Raw genomic sequence first — 25,231 nt, 5'->3', positions numbered from 1 at the left:
GAACCCACAAGACTTTCCATCCCTGTGATGCTTGCCTTGAAAGTACAACCAGCAAGGTTGTCTTCTCAGAAAGTAGGCAACCGATGGTTGGAGTTGAAAGATGTTTTCTTTATCCAGGAATTTCAGGCTGTCACTTTTAGAAACAGAGTTTTAACATCTCAAGTTCATAGGAGTCTTTTAAGCAATGTGTTGGGCTATAAGAATGAGGTACTCGTTACTGACTTCATTTGTCCTATATGAGTATTCATATATTCTGAGTGCACTTCTATCCATATGTATTATCTCAGTCCCATCTCTGCTTTAACTGTTCCAAAACACTGGCTAAGAGTCTAATGTGACCAGGGAATTTCAGAGTCATGCTCCTTTCTTTCTCTGGCCAAGTGAATATCAAAATCTTCCACATGAAGAGAAACAGCTTTAACAGAGTATTCCCATGTCCTAGCCTGCTTTATGGGCCAATGGTTAGCACAGATTTTTGGAAACATGTAGGGTTCAAGTCACTTTAAGTCAAACAGATGGAAGTTATGGAGGTCTCATCTTTCTAACTTACCTAACATATACCTAACTTACTCTTCTGCTTAGGTGTGTATAACCCCTTGTTAATCTAGATATTGGAGTGGATCAAATTCTTCAGTCACTGAAATCTTCAGTTCTGGGATGGTTTTCACCACCACTTTATTTTGATTCATTGTTATCCAGTCTATGTCCTCCCAGACTCTCTTTCTGGATAGCTTTTAAAATCAGTACACAAATCTCGTCACATACTTTCTCCTTCCTGAGAAAATATTGCCTGGAGCAAAACCAAAAACCTCTGATTGAGGGAAAAACAGGTTAATAGGGAAAGTGGATGCATAATGCCGGAAAGGAAGTTTTCAGCTCAATTTAGCATTCCCTTCAGGGTTTACAGAGACTAGTCGTTTGAGATCTCTGACACCCACATGGGTTATATGGTTTATTCTTTATGCGTAGAAATGAAGTATGACACAATATTCTACAACAGAACATTTAAATAATGCAGAACTAAGTGTGCAACTACCTATGTTTAATTACATATGTCATTGCACAGAAAAAAAATCAGTTGTTGAGCTGAGGTTGCTACACTGTGTGTTCCACCACAGCAAAACAGAAAAAGCAATTAAATTGTTAGCAGCCTATTCCGCCCATCAGCTCTTCCCAGTTTCCATCACCCACAGCCCACATATTTCTATCTTTTCCCTGTGCAGCCAGTCCTAGCAGTATTTGTAAGTTAAGGGTGTGCTATAGGGTGAACATCGCTGGAATGATGATATTTCTTTGTATTGCATGAAACTCAGTTGTGTCTATGACTTTGAACAGACAGTAAGTAAGGGACAGTAACAGCTCAGTATGGTGAACGATAAGATTTTCTGAAACATGCAGAGAAGTATACAGGAAAATAGAGACAGAGGTAAGGAACTATCATGCTGTAATTAATTGTTAGTAAGGAACATGCTATTTACATCTGCATACATATGTGTATTGATGTACCAGATTTCCAAAAGCATTAAAACTGCAAGGCCACAGCATCTTGCAGTGTCCTTAGAACATCACTCAAAGACATTGAGAGCCTTGCTCTAATGTGGCAGATACTGGACCTAGCAGAGACTCAGACCCTTCTGGAGCAACAGTGCCCAGACAGAATACCTTACAGCATCACCCATGGCATGAGCTTTCCACATTAGGCAAATTAATTGAGCACTTGGTCTTCATCCCCAGCAGCAAATCTAGTTCAGACCTTAGCAAGAGCTGAGAAAAGTTTTGTCTGACCAATTGTAACTTCTTTGATACTCTTGTTTATTTTGACTGAAAAAAAGTTCAACACAGCCAATGGAAAAAGATGAGGTATAGAAATGGATGGTATTTCTGTGAGCAGCACACATGGTAACTGTGCGTTACCTTTGCTTAAAATGGCTCTGATAATCATGGACATGACTAAGGATTGTTTTCTCTGTTATTTTGGTTGTCTTGTTTGTATTTTGTTGCAAAATTTCCTCATTCTTTCACTATTACATCTGCAGGTGTGGAGCAATCTTTGTCAGTGATGGTGTATGCAGTGTGTGACTGCACAGAAACTGACTCCTCACCTCAGGCTTTCTGAAGGAACTGGAATTAAATTAGACTCTTCTCAGGTAGGAAATTTGTAGCAGAAATGTCAGAAGCTTTTGATCTTCAACATGAGAACAGAAATTTGAAAACAAACTTTTTTATAATAAGAAATCAGATATAAATAAATCTGAATTTAGTCTAAACCAAAGCCAACTACCAAACTACTTTTAGAAATAAGTGGAAGCTCTCAGGTTCCTAGTGAGCTCATGTCAATGTCTTTAGCAGAATCCATCACGTGCTGGCTCGCATGGGAAGAAGAAGCAATAGCTACAGTGATATGACTAAGTAAAATTGACTGACGAGCTAAAACTTCCATAGTGCCATATGCAAGATTGCAGTCCTATTGCAGTGCCAAGTTCCCAGACAAGAGTGGTGAACCAGTTCAGAAAAGTGATTTTCTTGAAAAGACTTGTTATTTGTCTTGTTATTTTTCAGCCAGACCAGTTCCTTTACTCAGTTCAAGATACAACTATGGCCACATCACAGAAAAAGTTGTATGGATGTGGAGACAAACAGCAGAAGTCAGGATGCCTCACATTGGTTGTCAGGGCTGCCAAAAAATGAGTAGGTGACAAGAATGAAATGCACAAAATGCATGCTTAGGAGCAACTTTGTAGGTCAAGAGAGAACTTCAATTTACAGAAATATTAATCCAGCACCTTTTACTAAAACATTCACTTAAAATATGTTTTTGTCATGCTGGAATTTGTTAATGGCTGCAATCAAGTTGTCTTTCATCTGCAGGCAGTTGCTGACCTCATTAATGTAAATGGACTTGCTAGCCACGTATCATTGGTGCTATATAAACGAAAGGGTTTAGTTATGAAAAAAGATAGAGGAAAACAATGGAAGTCTTTGCCTAAGGTATTAGGCTTCAGAGGAAGCCAATCAACTTGAATCCATGCAGGGCAAATAATCCAATGATTGCAAGTGAAAGGACACAAGTGTTGAGCAAATGTTGGCTGGGAGTGCAATGGGAAGTAGGGGAAGCAGGGTGAGGCAGCCCTGGAAGGAAGTCAAGAGAGAAGAGAAGGACCTTTGGCCAAAAGCCTTGCTGAGAGGCAAGCTTGAGTTCTTGAATAGGAAGGTACTTTTTCTTGCAACTTCTTTTAGGAACGAGAGTTTATTTGTATACTTTTTAAATAAACAGAATTATATCAAATAAACATATTCCCAATTTCTGTAGATATCATTTAAGTCCAAGAATCAAGAGGATGTAAGGCAAGTATAGTGTAAGATTCCAGTTTGTCTCTTTGCAAAGAACACTTACCATACTGACAGAATTTGACAAAGATTAGATGATCATGCGTTTTAATCAGTTTTGGCATTTTGAGGGGAAAAAATTAAAATCAGATAAGATATCTAAGTCTTAAAAATCAATCAATCAGTCACGGTTCACGTGAAATAAATATCTTCTAGTAAAATGTCACAGGGATCTTTTGCATTCGGATATATAATGTCCATATGCAGCAAGCAGGCTGACAAAGAACCTTGCAGTGATTACAAACAGGCTCATGAGGTTTGCTGTGAGCTGCATTGCCTGCGCAGACTTTATTAATCTGTTGTCGTCCATTGTTGTAGGGAAAACACCAGATAGACTGCAGTGTGATTTAGTGGCAAGTGAAAGAAGATGGATCACATTTTCATAGATTTTGTTTTGAAAACATAAATGCCTTTGTGCTGCCCAAGAACAGAAGTCACTCTCATCCCAGTGTCTGGTTTCAGCAGAGCTGTACAAATAAATCAAGAGGCTTTATCACACCCTTTAAGAGAAATAGATCCAAGAAACCAAAATGCCCATGCACAACTTTTAGCCAGGCTGATTTCCCTATTGAGCACTCTGGGGTTGAGTTAGTGGAACAAGAATAGTTTGGATCCAAGCGTTAGCTATTAGGAGAATTCCAAACGAAAAAAGCTGTAAACCAGGAAAGAGTAGTATCTCCTCCTGGCTTTAATTACACTGTGAGAGCAACAGCTTCACAGTGACTGCATGTTCTTATTGGCACTATTGATGAGGTTGTTGTGCTGGGCTCTATACAAACGCAGGCCAGGAGCTGACAAAGTGCAAACATGGAGCTGGCCAGAGTTGGGGAGGGTGTCAGAATGGATTGAATTGCTGTCAGAGAGGGGATAGGAGGGAACAGAGATGGCACAGCTTTGCTTCTGTACCTCACTTGCACTGCATACTAGGAGGTAAGAGAGGCTATGTAACTCACTGTGGAGTAGCGGTAGGGATTGGCTTTGCACAGTTCCTCGTAAATGCAACTCTTTAATAACCAGTGATGCTTCATGGTATTTGGGGGTTCTTGTTTCTTCATTACTTCAGTAAGTGTGCAATTTGTCTGTAATCAGACTGCAATCATCCTCTACTTGCACTGGCTTCAGAAATTGAAAGTTAAAGTGATTTTTCAGCTTATGTGTATTTTGAATATGAGAATTGGAAAAGATAGAAAAATACCGTGTGTGTGCACATGTATATTATGTGCACTGCCAGTTAGCTGCAGCACTAAGAAACTGGAGAGTGGAATTAGAAAGACAGGTTGATGTGCTGGGGAAGATCAATGAATATGAGAGGTTCACTGATGACAGATGGCTGGTTTCATACTCCGAAGGAGTGACAGAGGAGGAGGAGAACCAGCTGTGAGCGAGTTGCAGGATGAGTGCATTGGAAGCAGAGCCTTGTGCAGGAGAAGCAGCCCTGTTCCAGCAGAAGCAGGAGGATATAAAGGGCAGAGGCTGGGCAGCTGAGAAGAGGTAGTAAGGGAGGGAAGAAGTGTAATAAAGAGATGGGAGGTTGTGCCAGTGCCCAGTGCATTTTCCAGAGTTTTAACGATTCGGAAGACAGGATCTCACAAAATGATGAAATGAGCATGGGGAAATCTGCTGCAAAATCAGATCAGAGAAGCGTTGATAGCAGAGTTGATGTTGCGGATAGTTACTGCTGTTTAAAATACCAAATCCTCTCACAAACACACGCAAGTCAAATGCTTCCAGAAGAAGGGGATTTTTAGTCAGTAGCTTAAGCAGATGAGATAGCTTTAAAAAGAGCCTAACATAATTGGTGGTGATTGTACAAATGATATAGAGAGAAGCATGCAGGTATTGTAACAGAAAGCCTTATGCTTCTCAGCTAGCCAGAGGAACAAGAAAGCAGCATAATGGTGTTTTCTAGTATGTAAGTGATTCACTTTACTGCAGATAAATGAATAGTTCTGAGGTGGGGGGAGAATGCGAGAGATTTGGGGAATTATAAACAATAACACAGGAAAAGCAAAATAGCAATGGAGAGATGGCCCATATTTATTCCCAGCCCTATGGGAGCAAACAGATTGTCCACTAATAAGGAAATGATCTAGCAATTTTTTTAGATTAGTGGTGTGGGAGGAGAAGAATTTAAAGGAGGGAATGCATGGATCTCACAGCAATGTATCCACTGGTTGTCATTGTAGGAGATAATGAGAATGTAAAGCAAAGGTGAGAGGAGAAAATATCTGCTATACAAATGCTGTGAGCATATTAATAAGGTCACCAATTGGAAATATGCGTTTTCAAGGCTAAGTGTGATATTTCTGGAATGTGTGAGCTAAAAGGGACTGAAAACGAAGTATGGAGATGCAAAATTTATTAAAGGGGTCAGGGTGTGTTCTTCAGTTGGTGCAGAGACGGCAGTATATATCCATATCTCAAGCAGGAAATGCTACAAACGTTTTGCCTTTTAGAGCAGAGGCTGTCTGGGCTGAAGCTGAGGAAGGCCAATGAGTGCCATCATGTTGTTCCTGGATATTGCTACAGACCCCCAGGGCAGGCTGAGAAAGTAGGTTGGCAAATCTTTTAACAGATAAGAGAAATCTGTAAAACAGCTAAAACATTGATCATGAGGGATTTTAATTACTCAGCTATTGATTGGGACAGCCACAATGCAGAAGTGAGGCAGAGGAATGGGTTTCCAGAAGTAATGCAAGATCGCCATCTCACATAGCTTGCTGAACAGCCAAGCATGCATAGTCTGAGGCTACTCAGGTCCTCATTCTAGGAAAAGTGCCAAGTCTGATCAATTAAGTTGAAGCTGAGGAGTATTTAGGATCCAATGACACCATCTATCATTAGAAAGAAAATGCTCAAGAGGTGGCAACACAAACATTCCTGACATAAGAAGAAAGGAGTTAAGCAAATGAAATTTTTCCTAATGAAATTTGACTGGAATATTTTGAAATGTGATAGGGGATAGTTCTTGAAAGAAGCCATAAAGGGGGAAAGGAAGGGAGTGAAGCAGTAATTGAAATTCATCCTGATTCATCCCGAAGAGGGAATACGGCAACAGAGGCTAATAGCTGCAATGATCCTTAGCTAATGGAGAGATTGGTGGGGGTCATGAACACCTGCATGTTTTAGAGCAGCCCTAACACTCTTCTAAATTATGTGGCTGTCTCTGGCTGTCCCTGGCAGCTATAATCATACCTGTACACCTTGTCCCTCTCAGGTATATCAATTGATGCTCCAGAGCTTCTAAAATATAGCTTTCCATTTCTTGTGGCATGAACAATCTGAAGAAAGAAGTATCTCTGTGGTAAAAATAGAAGCACAAAAGAAAACGAGTTCCTTTCCCAAGAGGTGAGAATAAAAGGGGATGGAATTGGGCTAAGAAATGACAGCATTAAGGAAGAGAGGATCTATCCCGTCTGTTTTTGTGGAAAGTGAGGAAAAAAAATCCTAACTTTGTAGTAAAAAAGGACAGACTAAACAGCTACATCTCACAGGTGACAGGATATGACCCTAGCATGAGAAATACTAGTATTCTATCTATTTAAGGAAATTATTGGGAACTACCTGGTAGTTCCCAGCACAGGCCGAGCCCATGAAGCTTTCTGTGAGAATGTGTATATATAAGGACAACATAAAAAAACTCAGTGATAACTACAATATGAGCACATGACCTGGCAAGGACTTTCTGGAGAATGAGCTGACAGGTGTGAGGTGTCTCATTGAACTTGGATTAGAGCAATAAAAGCAAGTGGGGTTGCACAGCAGATTCTCAATGTGAAAAGGTCCTCACACAGCAGAGAAACACAGATGACATTGGAGGAACAGGGCAGCAAGGATCAGGGAAAGGCAGCCAGAGGCTCAGGCAGCTGATTGTAACTACAGGTGTTGGAATGAGCTTCAACTCTTCAAGCTGACTCCTTTTGTAAAGTTGACTGAGTGGTCAGCGGGGTTCTTCTTCTTCAGCTGCAGGTTGTACAGGCTAGACCTCTCCATCCCATTCACTCTCTTTGGTTCCATTTATAGTTGATGGAGAGCAACAGTCATGCTTAGGGTTTAAATACTGAGTGCTAAAATATCTTGCTTTTCTCCAGCAGCCATAAGGCAGTCTGGATGAATTCAGATGTACAAGTCTGCACTGAAGGCATCTAGAAGCAGCCAGATGAAACTTAAACTCAGCCTGCAATATCAGGGCCACTGTTTAGGTTAGAAGGCATCCCTGGTTATGGTAGGTAAAGCAGGGTCTCAAACTAGTGTCTCCTACCTCCTTCCATATCCACAGGGCTTCTGGCTGTATGGGATGGGGCTGTCTTGTGCACGCAGTTTCAGCACCTATCAGTAACAAATATCAGTGTTGAAGAACAACATTGCTTCAGCTTGATCATATAATTGAATGGCTTGCAGTGAATTCTAGAAAGAAACTTTTTTTGCTTGTAAATTTTTCCCCTTTTATTGCTTACCAATCAATATGAGGAGAGATCTAACAGAAGAGAGAGCTTCCTGAAACTTACATATATTAATGAACATACAGTACAAAATTATCCATTGCTTTCTGATCACGTATTGTCAAGAATGTACAATAGTATTTGAAAATGTATCAGAAGCTGATAATATATTATAGTCTACACACACAAAAACCACTTAAAATAGTGGTCCCTAGCACAGCTATACTTGTAATGCAGCCAAAGAGTATTTCCCAAACTCACAAGAATATCAGAATAAAAGAGTTAGAACATACAGTATGGAAAGTTAATTCGCACAAAAGCAGTATTAGCATGACACTGAGCAGCTGCCCTTTTCTGTGGGTATCAAAACACATATCAGCCTATAATGCTGTCAGAGGAGTTATATTTAGGATACTCCCTCATGCTTTCGAATATGCGTTTACTTCTCATTTGCCTTCAGCAGCATGGGTGGTTACAAAGGCTAGCATCTGCAAATTTGGCATGAATACTGTGAAAATAGCCTTTCTTCTGATATATTAGACATTCTAGGTCTAGTACAACACTGTCAGAATCATCAGTTGGATTATGAAAGGTAGCTCATTCTGTTTGTTTCCATGTTTCTGTATCTCTACTTGTGTGTAAAATTCTACCTACTCTTTCCACATGCACGTAGAGATGAGGAGGTACAAAAAGAACTGCAATGAGGAAGTTAGATATTAAAAAAAATCTTCTCAGAAAGAGAAGGGAGATGGTGAAGTCCCTGTCCCTTGAAGTGTTCAAGCAACATAGAAATGTGGCTCTGAGGGGAATAGTTAGTGGGTATGGGGGTGATGGGTCAGTGGTTGGGCTAAATGATCTTGGTAGTCTTTTCCAACCTTAATGATTTTATGATTCCCTTAAAAAGCACAGACTAAGCCTCAAATTAAGCAAACAAACAAATATGTTAAACTATAGATCCTAGAAGTAGAGTTCATTGTTTTAGACCTAGAAAACTGTCCTGAGGCAATATCCACTGAATAGAGGAGCCTGGCAGGCAGGTTTCAGCATGGAAACACATATTCATTTATCTTCATTTTTTATTTTAACTTCTGTTGTTCCTGGCAAGCTAATTTTCTGTTGGGTAAGGACTATAAGCCCATGATCAGCTCAGATTCAGATGCAAATTATATTCTGGTATTAACAGTGATAGAGTATTTTAGAGGGAAGCAAAGATGGAGAGATCTGTGATTTAGCTCTGAAAGGGAAACAAGAGAAGATCATTTTTTGTCCAAGCCCAATGATTAATGAACAAATATATAACAAATATGTGAAAAGTGCTGCATGTGAGATATTAAAAAGAGGTTCTGAGCATGACTGCAAAATGAGACAGTAAAACAGTGACAAGGCACGAACAGGTAAAAAATGCAATAAGATTGCAGAGGAGGTTAACATAAATAATAAGAAAGTGCTCAAGTATGTAAGGAACAAGGGGTCAGTGAAGGAGATACGGTGAATATGATTTATTGACAGCACAGGTAGACATAGCCAGAAACATTAATGGATTCACTGCCTCAGTGTGCTCACATTAGAGGACAGGGAGCAGAATCAGAGGCAGATGATAATTTCCTGGGACTGTGGTGCTGGGGAGGGTGGGGGATGAAGGGGGGAGAAAATGAAGTGCTAACGAGAATTAGAAAGCTCCCACTAGCTAGCTCCATATCAGAATAGATTTTTCAAACAGTGACTGATTTACAAGCAGAGTATAAGCTAGCCTTGTCTTTCTTGTAAAGGCAAGTAATGCAGAGAGTGGTGATAGAGAAGAAACATATGTATTTAGAGTAGATTAAATGAGAATAGTGCTTAAGAGTTGTACATAATCCCAGAAATAAACTCACCAGGAAGGGAAAACTTATGTGGATCCCCTAAGAAGGCAGAAAGCAAAGCAACTGAAGGAAGAGATATCCAGTACAGAAGTGTGTGGAAAGTGTGCAGAAGTGGAAAGTTCAAAGCCTGGCAAAATATAAAATGATGCATGGTGAAGGACATGGATCTCACATGAAGTGCCTGGGGATGTCTTTCAGAGTCAGCCCATGCCAAAGGCAGGACAAACTCTACATCTGAGATCTGGGGTCTCATTTCCCCACTAACATTCATTTGTTCTTCTGGTGATGGTCCTAGAAACCCTGTGATTAAGAAACAAATAAGAGTGACTTGTGCTGTACCCTCACTGTCTTTCAAGAATCTTATTATGTGATGGTGTCAACTACAGAAAATGTTGGCGCTTCCTTTTTTTTGTTTGTTTTGCTTTGTTTTGTTTTGTTTTGAGTCTCCCTTGTGCTCTTTGCTTGCTTGGAGGGCCTGGGACTGTGCTGACTGTGCTGCTCTTCCCAGACAAGTTTCCAGGATCAGATCTCCCTTGTCATCCTGACACCTTAGGTCTCCACTATGACTGTTCCCACTCCACAGTGGGAAACAACCTCAAGGAAATGCCCTGTAGGCTCTGCTGCCCATCCTCACACATACCTAGGGGAGGTGTTTCACCTGGTTGTGAAGAGATTAAAGAAGTGTTAAACTTTGGACAAATGATCTTCTCAAGGTATAATCATATAATCACTAAGGTTGGAAGAGCCCTTTAAGGTCATCTAGTCCAACCATCAACCCAGTGCCCTTATGCCCATTAACCATGACTCTCAGTGCCACATCTCCACACTTCTTGAACACCTCCAGGGACAGTGACTCCACCACCTCACCAAGCAGCCTATGCCAGTGCCCAGCCCTACTTTCTGAGAAGAAAGTCTTCCTAATATCCAACCTGAACCTTCCCTCTCATCCAATCAAAGAGATACTGTGTGCTAAAGCATAGGATTGAGGTGTTGGCTCTCATGTCAAGGAATTCAATGCCAAGCCTCTTCAGGAACATGTTTCTCTGAGGAAGACAAAGGAAGGCTTGAGGAAACACATTCATGCCAAAGCAAATGAACTGCAAATCAGACAACTGACTTGACTGACTTGACTCACTATTTCCTGAGGGCAAAGTCTGTCTCCTTTGTCACTTAGCCTTACTGATCCATAACTGAAATTCTTAGATGCCAGCGCAACCCAAGAATTAATTGCAAAACAAGCAGCTAAGTCTGATTTCTGCCCTGGATCCACACTACTACAATGTAGGAATGAGGCTTTCAAAATGTGATATCAATGGGATGCTCAGACGTTGTATGCTGGTGGGGAAAAGTGTATGTGCTTGCAGGGCCAGATGGGGCTGGTGGATGTAAAGAAGGTGGTTTGACACTGCAGGAAGCAGTGCATGGCCTAGCAGGCACCCTTCCAGCCAGTGATTGCTCAGAGATTGGGGGCAAGAGGTGTTTTAAGAAATAACCTGAAGTCCAAGGGTTCTTCTTATGCAAACCATCGGCAGCTGGCAGCGAGGAGGAAATGACTAACGCTGTATTTGTTGTTTGCCGTGTAGCGCTCTTGTGTGCAGAGCCTGCGGGAAGGGACAGAGAGGGATTTTCTCAAACCTTGTCTGCAAACAGAGCCTGCTGATTGCTCTCCTTTCACTGCCGGCTGCTTGGAGGGGAAGGCGTGGAGCTTAGATTCACTTCACTTAGGGACAGATGCACTTCTCCTCAGGGAAATGGCAAGGGCAATAACGGTGGGGAGGGAGCTGTGCAAGGTGTTCAATGACTAACGCTCCAGGTGTTCACTGTGTTCCCTGTGGCCTTAATAGAGAGGCACAAACTCCTTTAGGGTCAGAAGTCTGCCTCACCTGCTGTGGTCTCCAGCAGTGGCACATGAGGAATATACCTCTTAATTAATGCGAGAGTCCTGAAGTTAGTCAAAGTCAAAACTCTCACTTCTGAACTTTTAGACCCCCACAGTGCCCCACTGATCATTTCACCTCCAGCATGCCTGTTTTAGCACACAGAAGGTAAGGTCTCACCACTACTAATCCTACCAGGGAAAAAAGATGGAAAGACAGCAAATGTTAGGGAGATTTCTTTCTTCATGGAATGCAGGGTGTCCTAGCAGCAGGGATAGGGGCTGAGTACTCTGATGGGAACAAGAGAGAGGGGAAATGGTTTCAAATTAAAAAGGGGAGATTTAGATTGGATGTACAGAAGTTGTTTTATAATCAAGGTGGTGAGGCACTGGCACAGGTTGCCCAGAGAGGTGGTGGATGCCCCATCCCTGGAGACATCCAAGGTTAGGCTGGGGGGCCTCTGAGCAGCTTGCTGTAGCTGTCGGTGTCCTTATTCACTGCAGTAGAATTGGACTAGGTGGTGTTTAAGGGTCCCTTCCAACTCTAAGGATTCTATGATTCTATGACAAAAGTGTGCCATGGCTGAAATAAAATGCCTGAGGCAGTGATGTGGAACTAGGATTAGAGTACTAAGGCAGAAACGTGGTGGAGACTTCATTTTGCCTTCTGTGCACCAGCACAGGGCTGGAAAGACAACTTGTAGTGGCATGTTTCTGAGGGAATGTGAGCTGAGAGATAATGCAAGACTTCTTGAGAGCTGCACCAAATGGAGTGATAAAAAGAATGTGCACTTCAATAAACAATTAATTAATTAATTAATTAAAAACCTGCAACCTTATGTCATTCAAGTGACAGCTAAACACAAAGAAAGGGAAAAATCCGATAAATACATATGGGGTCCCTGCGGCAACGTATCAGCTTCACTAGGTCAGGCCTCACTGTGAGTGTGTATCTGCTGAAGTGCAGTCCTTGTCAGCAAACATAGCAAAAAGCTGGAATGCACTCAGACGTGCCGATGTCAGGTATTCCTATTGATTGGGAATATTTTCTTCTCAACGGTTGGGGCATTTGGGGCAGTTGGTTGTTATTGTAACTGCTGCAGATCTGACAGAAGTTCCAAAAATTGGAAGTTTTTTCTCTTACCGAGGCCACCTGGTCAGATTTTCTTGAAAGAGGCACATGTTGGTCTGCTTATGCTGTTGTTGTTCCCTTTTCCATTGTTAGTGTGTAATTATTTTCAAATGAATGCCTAAGGGCTTTTTGTCTTGTTTTGTTTTGTTTTTAACCCTAAACACTTTCAGAATTGTTTTGTTAAGAAAAGCCATAAAGCCTATTTATCAGAACTGTTGGTTTGAAGAGATTTCAGTAAAATAAAGGGATAGCCAAGTACTTTAGGAATATGCCAAATGAGAGTGCTACCCTACCTGCCTTCAGAGAGGGCATGGAAGGAATATGTATTTAGCAAGAACTGGTGGATTATTAAGTGGTTTTATCTCCACTCAACATCTCTCTGTAAATAAGTCAAGGTTTGTTGCAACCTTGTGCAAGTGCTGGGAAAATCTAAAGCCTTAAATAGTGAACTGCTTTGAAGAAAGCTTATCTTCCTAATGGAAACAAATTGTGCCCGTTATTTATGTGTGTGGTAAAGCTTTAATAAAGTGGGGGGTGCTTTACTTTCCCATTTAAACCGTGGATCACATGGATTGATAGAATAAGAACCATACAATAAAAGCAATGTACTTATTCTTCACGTAACCTTAACAATGATTTAAAACAAAGGTGTTTGCTCAGAATTATCCATTAAAGAAAGCAATGCAGCATCAGGAGGGTTTTAGCTTGAGGGAAAGCCTGCAGAAGTCAACAGGCTAATTGTCCTTCATATGTGTAGGATCATCCCCTCAGGAGTCTGATGTGTCTCATCTATGTATACCACTACTCTGGCATGAAGTCTACTGTCATCACAGAAAAATAAGCATACTGTAGACTTCTTATTACCTTTATAAGATTTTACAGGTTTTGTATATAGGATAGAACAAGAAAAATAAACAATGTTATTTATTTTCAATTATTTAAACTCGCAAACAGGTCTTCTCAATTTGATATGTTGTTTTTTGAATTCCGCAATCTTGTTAATTGTAGCTTTCAGTTATAAATTTGTTGAGCAGACCTGTGGTGTTAGGATTCCCAATGCCTCTATTGAGTACCTCTTTATTTATTTAAAATTAAAAGGGAAGAAAAAGTTGAGAAAAAAAATCTCACTAATCCCTAACAGGTGTCCCTGTCTTGTATCCATAGTGTCATAAGCTTTGAAATGCTGCGTTCCCAGAACAGGACAACTCTATCTCCTGTCTGCCATGTAGATAAGTTACCTTAGCCTTTGGGCTACTGTTCATTTCTGGGAAAGATGGTTCAAGGTGAGTCAGCTTTTGTGCTGTACACTGAGATCTTCACCACACAGAGCCCCACACATCCGAAGTCAGGTGTTTTGGGACTTGCACAACCTCTGAGCTGAAGTACCTGAGGATTTTAGAGCCTAGCTGCATTTTCTTCCCAAATATCTAGCATATCTGGAAAGCAAGGAAGTCATACTGTCATAACTCTTTCTGGGTGGGGAATCACAGAATCATAGAATGACTCAGGTTGGAGGGGACCTTAATTGTCATCTAGTTCCAACATGCCATGGGCAGGGCTGCCAAGCACTAGATCAGACTGGGAATGGAGGCAGGGAGAAACTGAGGGACAGAGCCTACAGGCACATAGCTCAGAATCTTCTCTGAAGTGATGATGAACATGTAAATACACCTGAGAGCCTTGGATGCAGTGGCTGGGCCCCCAGTCAGACAGAGAAATAGAGCAAGGAGGTGTACATAGCCCCTGAAATCATGCAGCCCCTGGTACAGGGTTATTTTGCCTTTCTTTTAGCTTTGCTTGCAAACTGCCGCAGAAGTGCAGAGAGAATACTGTTTTTAAATGTAACGTGAAGTAACAAACAAAAGCGTCTCTTTCTCTCAATGTGGAAAAGTAAGTTTGGTCAGAAGCACTTTGTTGACCTTACTGAAATAACTCCTTCTCTGACCCAGATACAGCATCTGTAATCCACTTTGTAATGTCACTACAATGCTCATCAAGATTTCTGCCTTGATATGACATCTGTAGATCAGGCATTCATTGTTCTGATCAGCAGTGTTCTCATGGTTGTGTTGCTACCTGGGCAGCTGCTGACACCAAAGAGACTTTGGCTGTATAAGATCATTTGAAATTTGCAGCAGCAGAGCATTTAGGATTTGCAGACAAAACCATTAAAGTATGGGCAGGATAGTTTTCTTTCCCTCTAAATATGAAGGAAGAGGACACGGGGCTTACACTTTATTTAATTTGGATTGAAAGAATGCTGTGAGGTTTCATTTTTTTGGAAAGGTGAGTTTTGATGTTACCTTAAACTGATTTTTAAAAAAAATATATGAAAGTTCTGGCTGAAACTGTTTCCTCTGGAGTTTATTTCTAAAATCAAAACGCCTCTCTGATTTGAAGTTCTAAAACCCTCTGCTGTGAATAAAAATGTGCAGCCATTTCATTTATTCATTTTGGAAGAATAAAAGAGGCAATGAGTAAAACTGCAGTGGGGTGAGGAAAACCTGCTGATCAGAATGAAGGTTACTTATATTACAATAAACATGTGTTGGTCTTGGCTAATATTGGTTTATGTCACGGTCTCATTTGAACTCAAAGTGCCTTTTGCTTTGGCTGCTCAAAGGACACGATTGTCATCAAGGAAGTGAAATCTCTTCTATTCCCCCAGCTGGAAGAAAAAGGATCGGAGGTAGCAGTGGAAGGGACAGGGCACAAGAAAGAAAAGGAAAGAAACGCGGACGCTCGCACACAACTTCTTACAATGGCTCCAGCATGCCCTTCCATTGGCAGGAATCCTTTTGATCAAATCCTTGTCCTGGGCTGGAAGTGTTTTAATGAGCATACAGACATCGTCTTTTTTTTCCTGTGTCTATTTTGTGTTCTTAAAGATAGATAAGTAAAGTGTGCACTTAAATGATCATGTGAGAGCTTCTTAACTGTGTTCTAGAGGAAAGGCATAGCACTTGAATGTGGAGGCTGAACAGTGCCAGCCCGAAGGACAAGGAAAATAAGAGAGGAGGAAACTTGAGCTGAACTGAACTTGTTTTCTTTAACATCTCATTTTCTTTTGGAGAAAGAATAAGCAGCATGCAAACAGGTAAACATCTGTTGGATGAGAGGTGTTTTATGGAGACTCCCATGTCTTGCTGCTTTTCCCCATAGAATATTCTGAATTGAAAGGGACCCACAAGGATCATAGACTCATAGAATGGTTGAGTTGGAAGGGATCTTAACGATCACTGAGCTCCAACACCCCTGCCGTGGGCTGGGTGCTCCCCACCAACCAGTCTGCCCAGAGCCCCATCCGTGGCCTTGGGCACCTCCAGAGATGGAGCACCCACACTCTTTGGGCAGCAGTTGGAAAGAATTCTCAGAGGTGCAGTGGGATTTCTGCCTTTACATGCAGGTAGGTGCCAGCCTGTGAGAGGCCCAGGGCTGAAGGTTGTAGAAGCACTGCCCACCAGTCCCTGCTGTCTCCACCACATGTGGAGCAGCTATGAGACCCCAAAGGAGCTATCCTTAGGTAGCAGCCCAAATGTTGCTGATTTGTGGAAATGAGCCTGGGCTGCCAACCTGGTTCTTCCTAGGAGCCCCAAAAAACTTTAAACATTAAAAAATAAAGTTTGCACTTGACAAAAAGCAAATGTTTAATCTGACACATCTCATTATTCTGACGAATTTGCAGGAAAAAACAAACTTTGTTAGTCTGTCACAAAGAACTAACAGTTTCTGGAAGTCAATAAAGCTTGCCTTGGAAGGACACACTTAGCACAGACTTCCGATTTCCTAGCTAAGTTATGAAGACGTGATGCAGGTAGACAGCAGCCAAGACCTCAGTGCAGAAGACACAGAGCCTTCCCCAGACCAGGATGGCTGGAGTTGAAAGAATCTCACACTGACAGCAGCTGCCAAAATCAAACCCTTTTTCAATGTTTTTTTGATGTGAATCACAGGAGGTTTCACTACCGGGATTTGCATCCAAATAGGAACCCTGCAGATTTCTTCAAATCCTGGTGACAAACGTATGACATTTATGACTTGCGACTGTTATCCCACATGTGTGAATTGCCAAAACAAAGCTTTCAAAAAATGGCAACTTTTTTGTTTGTGACTTGATGCATTTTGTAAACAAGAAAGTGCCAACATTGACACAACGTGGTCTGCTCCATCTCCAGGTACCGGCAATGCCCTGAGCTGACTGCTGCAGTGGTGTTAATGATGCTCTTTCAATAGCTGAGTGCTGATACTCCATGATTTTGGCTCTGACAACAGGTACCTGTCAGGTAACTGCATACTTTTAGCAATGTGGCATTGGATGAGCAGTGGGAATTGTAGGAAACAGTTTTGGATGAGTACAAAGTTTGTTGAGTTAGACATGATGGTACAAAACTGCTCTGGAAAAAAAAAAATAAATTGTAAGCTGTCGCACATGGATTCCAAAGAGAAGATTCCCTAGTTTACAATGTTTGGTATTCACACAGATTTTTTATAACTGCTGGTGATAATTCAGCTCATGTCATTATTAGTCCCATGACCACCTTTGGCACTCCTTGCTTATTGTTACATAGGTTAAATGTTATGTAATGGTATGTAAAACAGTTGTGTTTTCAGTTTTAATTTTACTACATTAGTTTATTTAGGAGTCTCAGATTTTTCCCATGTGCTCTATACATATATTGATTCCTACACTTCTACTCATCTTTATGGGAGCAAATCTGAAGTACAGAAGGGAGGACGCCCATGCGTCAGATCACTTTTGTTTCCATTCCTGTAATGGTTCTCCCCACTGCATCTCTTTGCAGAGAGGCAGTCAGATCTGCAATACTAGCTAAGAGAATGCCTCTTTTTTTCTTTAATAATACGATGCTTTTAGTGCCATTCTCTTTCACTTAACACACCTTTACAATTCAAAAGTGTTCTATCTGTTAAGATTTATTTTAAAACGTTAATCAGTTTAGATTTCTTTTTATAGTAGTATTTCCCTTCTAAATTTGTGGTGATTTTTTTCCTCTCCATTGAATAATAATCCTATTGAATGACATATGTCTACATATGCATAAATGTACAGATAGGTAGATCTATATCTATATTACATACACACACATGTCTGAGGTGGCTCTGCATATTTCAGTTGGCTTTTCAAACAACCGTACCTTCATGCTTTCTGTCTGTGAGCTGCATTGGCACAGGGCAATTTAGAAAATAATTAATTCATTAACTAATCTCAAGGATACCTGAACAAAATACCAAAACCAACAGAAACAAAAACTTTTGGGGTTTCATCTTTTAGAAGGAACATGTAGAGAATTCAGATGGTATGCAAGTAACTCAGAAAATGTTTATGAGGAAAATTGTCCATGCATTTTATTACTTGTTCACAAAAAAATCTCAGTGCACAACTTAGCTAAATTACCGGCAAAGTTAAATTAGGCATGCACACTTAGAATTAGAAACACTCCTGGCTGCTGCATAGAGGCTGCTAGTGCATAGGGGTGGGAGCACAGACATACCTGCTCTTTGGCTGGTCAGGAGATTGGCTCACTGGGTATCCACAACACAGAGTATTCTGAGTAGTAAAAGTGGACTTAAATGAGAGCATTTAAGAATTAAAACAGGATGCACGTATGTTATTTTTATGAATCACGGCGGTAGAATAATGCATTATTGCAATAATGCAGTAGAAACTACTGATATTTTTTCTGCACCCCATTTGTAAGTTGTAGTATTTTGAAAACATATCCTACAACTTTGTACGGGGAATATTTTTGTATTAAGAATAATAAGAGGTGCAACTTTTTTTTCCCATTTCCTTGTAAATTGTTGTTTTCTTAGACAGTATTTAATATATATGGAAGCTAATCTATTTTCTCCCATGTAAGAATTATCCAAATCAAGTATTTTCTAACTTAATTGAACTAGTCAGATTGCTGGGGTTCATCCACAGCCCAGATGAGGCTCAGCTGTGCAGTGATGCTTATGGAGGGAAACCTCTGTGCCATCAAAGGCAAAAGGTGCTGAATATCAACAGAGAGTGTAAGGCAAGGCATGTACTGCAGTACTAGCAGTGCTTCTTGGAAAAAATTTGTGACACTCCTTGGAAGTACCTGCCAGTCACTATTTGTGAGACTGAGGTGGGATCGTCTTATCATCTCATTACATTATTCAAAACAGGGCTCCGAGGCAAGTGGTCATTTGGATTTAGATGCTCTCACATGAATAAATGGTATTTACAGTGACTGGAGGAGAGTGGGGAAAATGGATTTGTAGAAACATTGAGTCACACAGAATCATAGAATGACTTAGGTTAGAAGGGACCTTAAAGATCATCTAGTTCCAACCCACTTGCCATGGGCAGGGCTGTCAGCCACCAGATTAGACTGCCCGGGCCTGATCCAACTTGGCCTTGAAAGCCTATGGAGATGGGGATTCATATTTTGGTGGTTTTCCTTTTTTTTTTTTTTTTTTTCCAAGCAATTTGCTAGCTGACAGACTTGAGTGTATTTGGCTACTGGAAGATCTCGTGGATCTTCCAGACCTCTTTTGCAGCAATAGTGATATATGGCCATAGCGGAGGCTGCAGAAGCTAACCAAGAATTTTAAAAGAACTAACAAAGGAGCTCTCTGAATCATTAATGATGATTTCAACAAATCTTTGTGCCCTGGGAGGTTCCAGAAGGTAAGAAGAAAGCTTATATGAAGCCAATATTTAAAAAGGTTAAACAGGATGACTTGAGTAATTATAGGCCTGTCAAACTGACATTGATCCTAGGCAAAATACTGGAACAGCTGATATGAGACTTGATTAATAAGGAATTAAAGGAAGGTAATATAATTAATGCCTTTCAACATGGGTTTGTGGAAAATAGATCTTGTCAAACTAGCTTGATATCATTTTTATGAGATTACAAGCTTGGTTGAGAAAGGTAATAGCACTGATGTAATGTACTTGGGTTTCTGTAAGGCGTTTGACTTGGTACCAGCTGACATTTTGATTAAGAAATGAGAATGGTACAAAATCATTGCAGCAAACATCAAATGGATTAAAAAATAGCTAATTGGTACATCTCAATATGTAATTGTAAATGGGAAAGTGTCATTAAGCAGGTGTGCTTCTATTGGAGCCCTGCAGAGGATCATTTTGGATGCAAAACTGCTTAACATTTCTAACCATATTCTGAAAGAGAAAAATGGCAATCTCTGCAGGTAATACCTACAGACTATGTGAATACTAGGAGAGTAGGCAATAGTAAAGTGAATGTGTTGATTGTAGAGAATAAGAATGATATTTTGGCAAACTGGCCAAACTCTAATATTTGCTATCTAGAAACAGCGAAGGTAGGCCCATGACCTTACTTGTAGTAGATGTGACTTTTTAAAAGACTTAGGACTCATGGGTGGATAATCAGCCAATCAGGAGTGCCAGTGCAGTGTGGTGGTGGTGACACCTAGTCTGAGCACCAAGAGGATGCTAATAAGCTGATGAGCATTGAGAGAAGATCCCCAGGAAGTGCTGAGGAACTGGAAGAGGTGATTTGTCTTGAAGAGCTTAATGAATTCGATGTATTGCTCAGCAAACAGAGGGCTACTGAAGCTGATCATGATTATGGGATTTGTTTTGTCCAATTTTCCCCATCCTGTATTTTAATACAGGAATATTATCTAGGCTTGCTGCTTTGCTATACTTATGCATTCAGTGCAGAAGTTTAATATTTCCAGTGGGCAACTAACCCCATACAGAGATAGCTGCCATTAATTGCCTTCTGATAGTGCCTCTTGCTCTCAGTTGATTACAAGGGGATCCCCAAATGCTAGGTGAAACCAAGACACTTCATTTTTTTGTTTTTAAAGTTAAATGAGGTGATCCCACACTAATTGCCTCCATGGGGAATGTAGTTTTTAAAACGAAGGTTCTTCAATCTGTGAAATAACAGATTCTGAATGTTGGAAATTTTATAGAGACAAATTCAGATTAAAAATCAGGTGCACATTTTTCTCAGGGAGCATAATTAACCTTTAGAGCAAAAAATTATCACAGGTTGTGGCACTTTCTCTACCAGTGGAAATTTTAAAATCAAGATGGAATGTTATTGTAAAAGATTTGATCTACATAAAATGAACCGATCTGGGGAAGTTATATGGCCTGAGTTGTATAAGAGGTCAGAGAAGATCATCATGTTTGTCCCTTCTGGACTAGCAATACATTTCTCTGTGTCTTGTGATGCTAGAATGCCTTTAACAATTTTTTCCTTAAGTTTTTGGCTATTCCTCAATTTCCTTCCTGCTAACCATAATTACAATTCCCTGACTTGCAGGACAAATACATTTATAGTGTGTAAATATCCTGAACATGAAGGTCATATAAAATTTAGGATATATTCAAGAAATATAGACTAGAATAATAGATAGAGTTTGAGTAAGATTTATTGCCCAAGTGCTAATTTTCTGTTTTTAGTCTTGTTGGGGATGGGTGCAGACTGATTAATAAATCTATTGCCAGCTTCCACAAAATTAGAGTACAAGTATATTGAAAGAGACACCCAATGTTTTTAAAAATATCCCACAAAACATCCCACGTTTTCCTTTGTGCAATAGGCTCTGGAGTGAGGCCAGATCTACCCTGCTTGTGGTCTCCCCACCCTAGTGGTTCATGGTTCAGGATAGAAAGGTCACACTGTTGATGTGGGGTTAAGTGAACAGGAAGACCATTAAAAGTTATGTGATTTTGGCAATGTTCTGTATTTTCCCTGTTTCAATTCTGTGACTGGATTAAAATAAATAAATAAATAAATCAAAGAAGAAAATAAAAGACTGAGAAGAGGAACAGAAAAGAGATAACAACCATTCGGGGAAAGAATTTTCTTCTCTCTTTGACTTAATCTTCTAGATTAAAGTCTAAATCCCCATTGTCTAAGAACTACATGATGTAATGATGGAGAAGGTACCCTTCATAAGCATTCAGAGAATGAGAGAAATTGAACAATGCCTTGATCTGGACAGAAAGTTTCCATTTTAAACTGCTTTGGATGACCTATTGGTTTTTTTATGTTTCATGCAAGCTGTCTGCCATGGAATTTTTCAAGTTTTCTCTTTAAAGAAGTGAAAACATGCAAGTGAAAAGTTTTTAGTTTTTAACTGAAAATGATCAGGAACGTGTGCTTTAAAAGCTACTGTGTTGGCTGGTAGAAATCTAAATTCAGATACCTTAATTTCTTGATCTTGTATGTGGGGTAGATTTCTGCCCATCTTCCCATGTTTCTATGTAATTTGAGATTAGATCATCTCTCTATCTAATATAAATATATTCTTAGAAATAATAGTTGTTCAGCAGGTCTCCAATATAACTGGAGAATCATGAGACAAAATAGCTAGTAGAATATAGGTTAGGAACAACATGAACTATAAGCCCATGAAATACGACAACATTTTAAAAACTGAATGCAGTGACTTGAGAGATCAAAATGATTTTAGATAGAATGTGCCTTAAATCCAGCATTCCTCAATGATGGCCCTTGGTGTAAGTGAGGACAGGATTTTTCTGGCTAAATATTTTGATGTACATCCTTCCACGAAATTTTGACATGTGGAGCTTACGGTCATGAATGAGGTTGTTCATAATTTAGTACAGGACCTTCGACCCATGCATTGCCTCCAGTACCACTGGCATGAAGACCTGACTCTCTGGTGCACAGAGGCCAGCACAAATCTGACAAAGCTTCACCACTCTGGAGAGTGGGATCCTAGCACTAGAATAGGTGGTCCAGCACATCTGCACCTCCTTTTTTCATACGCTTTGGCAATTGTTTTAACAACATTCTCACAGTGTACTAGAAAGGAATGGAGGACATGAAAATCATTGAGATTCTTTGGCCAAGTCTTCTCCAGCCACCTTTAGGACTGCCATCTTTAATCTGTGTTCTGGGCTCTGTTTTCCTTTGCATTTGAGCTGGGGACCCTTGTAGCCTTAGATAAAAAAAAAATGAGAGAGAAGAAATTTGCAGCCATCCCAGAGAGACACACTGGTGTGGCTGGACATCTAAAAGGTCAGCTGCACTTCACCAAGGTTTTCCTTTGGAAATACAAGGAAATCTGTGACTGTAACTTATCCTGCCCCAAAGAGGGACTTGTACCTGCCCCGATACTCAGCAAGCTGTTGGTCAAATGCTACCTGGTAAATTCCAAACAAACCCAACCAAGGAGTCATAGCCTGGCCTTGCTTCCCAACTTCAACTCTCCGTGATGATTTTCTGCCTGAATACATATAAATGGAGGCAAATGGGAATTCAGATTCTGTGACAACTCATTATAGTTTTTTCTGCTTCAGTAACCTTATTGATTACAGAAAAGACCAATTGAACGTATGGTTCATATTTTTTTTCCAAACGCTTTCAATAAATCCTCTTTATGTTCCACAAAAATAAATAAATAAGGTAAGTGTGTCTTCCCGACAGCTGGCTGCAGAGTAAACTTAGAGCACCTGCTTTCTTCTCTTTTGTTCATTTTTTACTGCTAAGTGAATAACACTTAACACTAAATAAAGGAGGAGGGTGACCATGGCTACTGAAAAAGATTCAAAGGCAGTCTGTGCGTTGCTTGTGAAGAACTGATTACAAACACATAGTGTATGGCAGATAACAATATTCCTGCACAATAATCTAGCGGTAATTCACATTGTGGTTTAAGTGCCAGATTCTCATGAAAGCCGCTGAATAATCTAAGGCAACTCTACTCTGTCAGGTGCCACACGTTTTCTTTGGCAAATTTAACTGATAACGCATTTAAGCGTGCTGGTAGGACAGGCGGTGACCTTGAGAGCTGGCAGAAGGGGACTCGAGCAACTTTACCTTATTTTGGCCTCATCTGTAGGAGGGTTTTGGGGAAAAAAAAACAACAACCACCAACCTTCTTGAGGTCTTGGTTATTTTATTTGTAAATAACCATCTGCTTCTTTCTGATCAAGAGCCAGCATAGTAAGGTATGACCCCGGGGAGAACTGTGATTGATACTCCGCCACCTCTGCTAGCGGGGGTGCCGCACAAAAGGTAGCGTGAGGCTCACCAATGGCCCGCGATGAAAAAGAATACACTTTCTTTCAAAATGTAAATGATCCGATGTTGTGAAGGGATGCAGGTGGCATAGGGGAAAAGACCAGCCATCAAACACCTCCTGTCTGTCTGTCTTGCGCACCTCTCCCGCTTGGCTGCTGCTCCCCAGGCCGGGCACAGCTCTGCATCACCCCGCTGCTGCACGGCTGTGGGGCCTCGGTGACCTTGGGCAAGTCCCCTAAGCGCTTTGTGCGTCAGTTTATCTACTGGTGAACTAGGTCTAATACCTTTACCGAGGATTATGGCAATTAATTGCTGTTTGTAAAGCACGCTGAGATCTGCGATGTTACAGAAATGAATATTCTGGCTCAGAATTTGCCGTGCTGAATGATCGCAGGGTACTAGGGAGAGCAGCTATTCCGTTCCTGTGCTGCCTTCCTCGTTTCCAAGGACTTTGGGGAGCTGTCCCAGGAAGCAGGAACACTTAAGAGATCAAGAGCTTTTCTGCAGAACAAAATGGCTTAGGTTGCTGTCGTTCTGTCACTTGTAGCATTCTGTGTAAATGCCAAGTTTAAAAAGAAAATAAAAAAAATCAGCTGCTGAGAAGTGTTTCTGGCTATTCAAGATTGAAAAAATCAGCTGCTAAGAATTGTTTGCGGCTATTTAGGATTTGTATCCTTTGCTGCAACCCAGTATTCACCCGGTGGAGGACTGGTTGTTACCAGGGAGAAACTAGTGGGGAAACTGCTGAATGAATGTAAGGAAGAAAAGGGGGCAATGCGGGCTGCAAAGCCCTCTTGTGTCTGGTGGATTTTTTCACGGAGGTATTTCAGCCTAATGTGCTTTTAGTGGAAAGGTTCCAAAATATATAACCAGGAAAAAAAGGTGAGGGGGGGGGGGAGGGGCTGCAAAATTCCCAAGCAAAATTACTAGAGGTAAATTCAGTGTTTTTCCACTCCGGCAACCACAACCTTTGCTTTTATTCTGGTGCAAACAGCTGCAGGTGCCTCAAGTCAGCCAGTTCTATCTATCTGCAATGTCATCCATGTTTACTTGCAGCACTGGACTTTCGATTCTGTCAGGATGCCAATCCAACGGGCCGCCAGGCACTGCAGCTGACAGTCAAATCTGTAATGCTGAATCCTTCTTCTGGAAAAAAGGGCTAAAGAGGTTAATACACTCAAGTAAGGATAAACACACCAGCTGTTATAGTTTCTAATATTTAATGACATTATCAAATAAAATAACTCATAAGAAATAAAAAATATGCAGCCTCCAAATCACTCATCTTTGTTAGCATTAATAAATTATCTGAAAAGCCCACACTCTAAAATAATAAGAGACTACTATTAAAGAAATCATATTTACTCTTCTGCTCTGCCGATGTTGTTCTGCACTGATACCTTTACATTTTGGTGTTCCATCAATACCGGTGTCACATCTATAAGATAATCGTGGATGGATTATTGGAATGCAGACAAATACAATTT

The 25,231-nt window shown here is 40.6% G+C and overlaps 1 long non-coding RNA gene across 1 annotated transcript in view; it reads left to right on the top strand.

Annotated features, from left to right (window-relative positions):
* The window catches only part of LOC109365902 (uncharacterized), a 197,710-nt gene that overhangs the window by 158,028 nt on the left and 14,451 nt on the right, over positions 1–25,231 (top strand). The window contains exons 6-7 of the long non-coding RNA XR_004158802.2: positions 2,037–2,147; positions 16,875–16,971. This is a non-coding gene — a long non-coding RNA (uncharacterized LOC109365902). The remainder of the gene's footprint in view (positions 1–2,036; positions 2,148–16,874; positions 16,972–25,231) is intronic.

This window comes from Meleagris gallopavo, chromosome 2, assembly GCF_905368555.1.
Source record: "Meleagris gallopavo chromosome 2, MGAL_WU_HG_1.1, whole genome shotgun sequence".
Lineage (NCBI taxonomy): Eukaryota > Metazoa > Chordata > Aves > Galliformes > Phasianidae > Meleagris > Meleagris gallopavo.
Note: the sequence above shows the minus strand (reverse complement) of the source record. Positions and strands in the feature narration are given on the sequence as shown.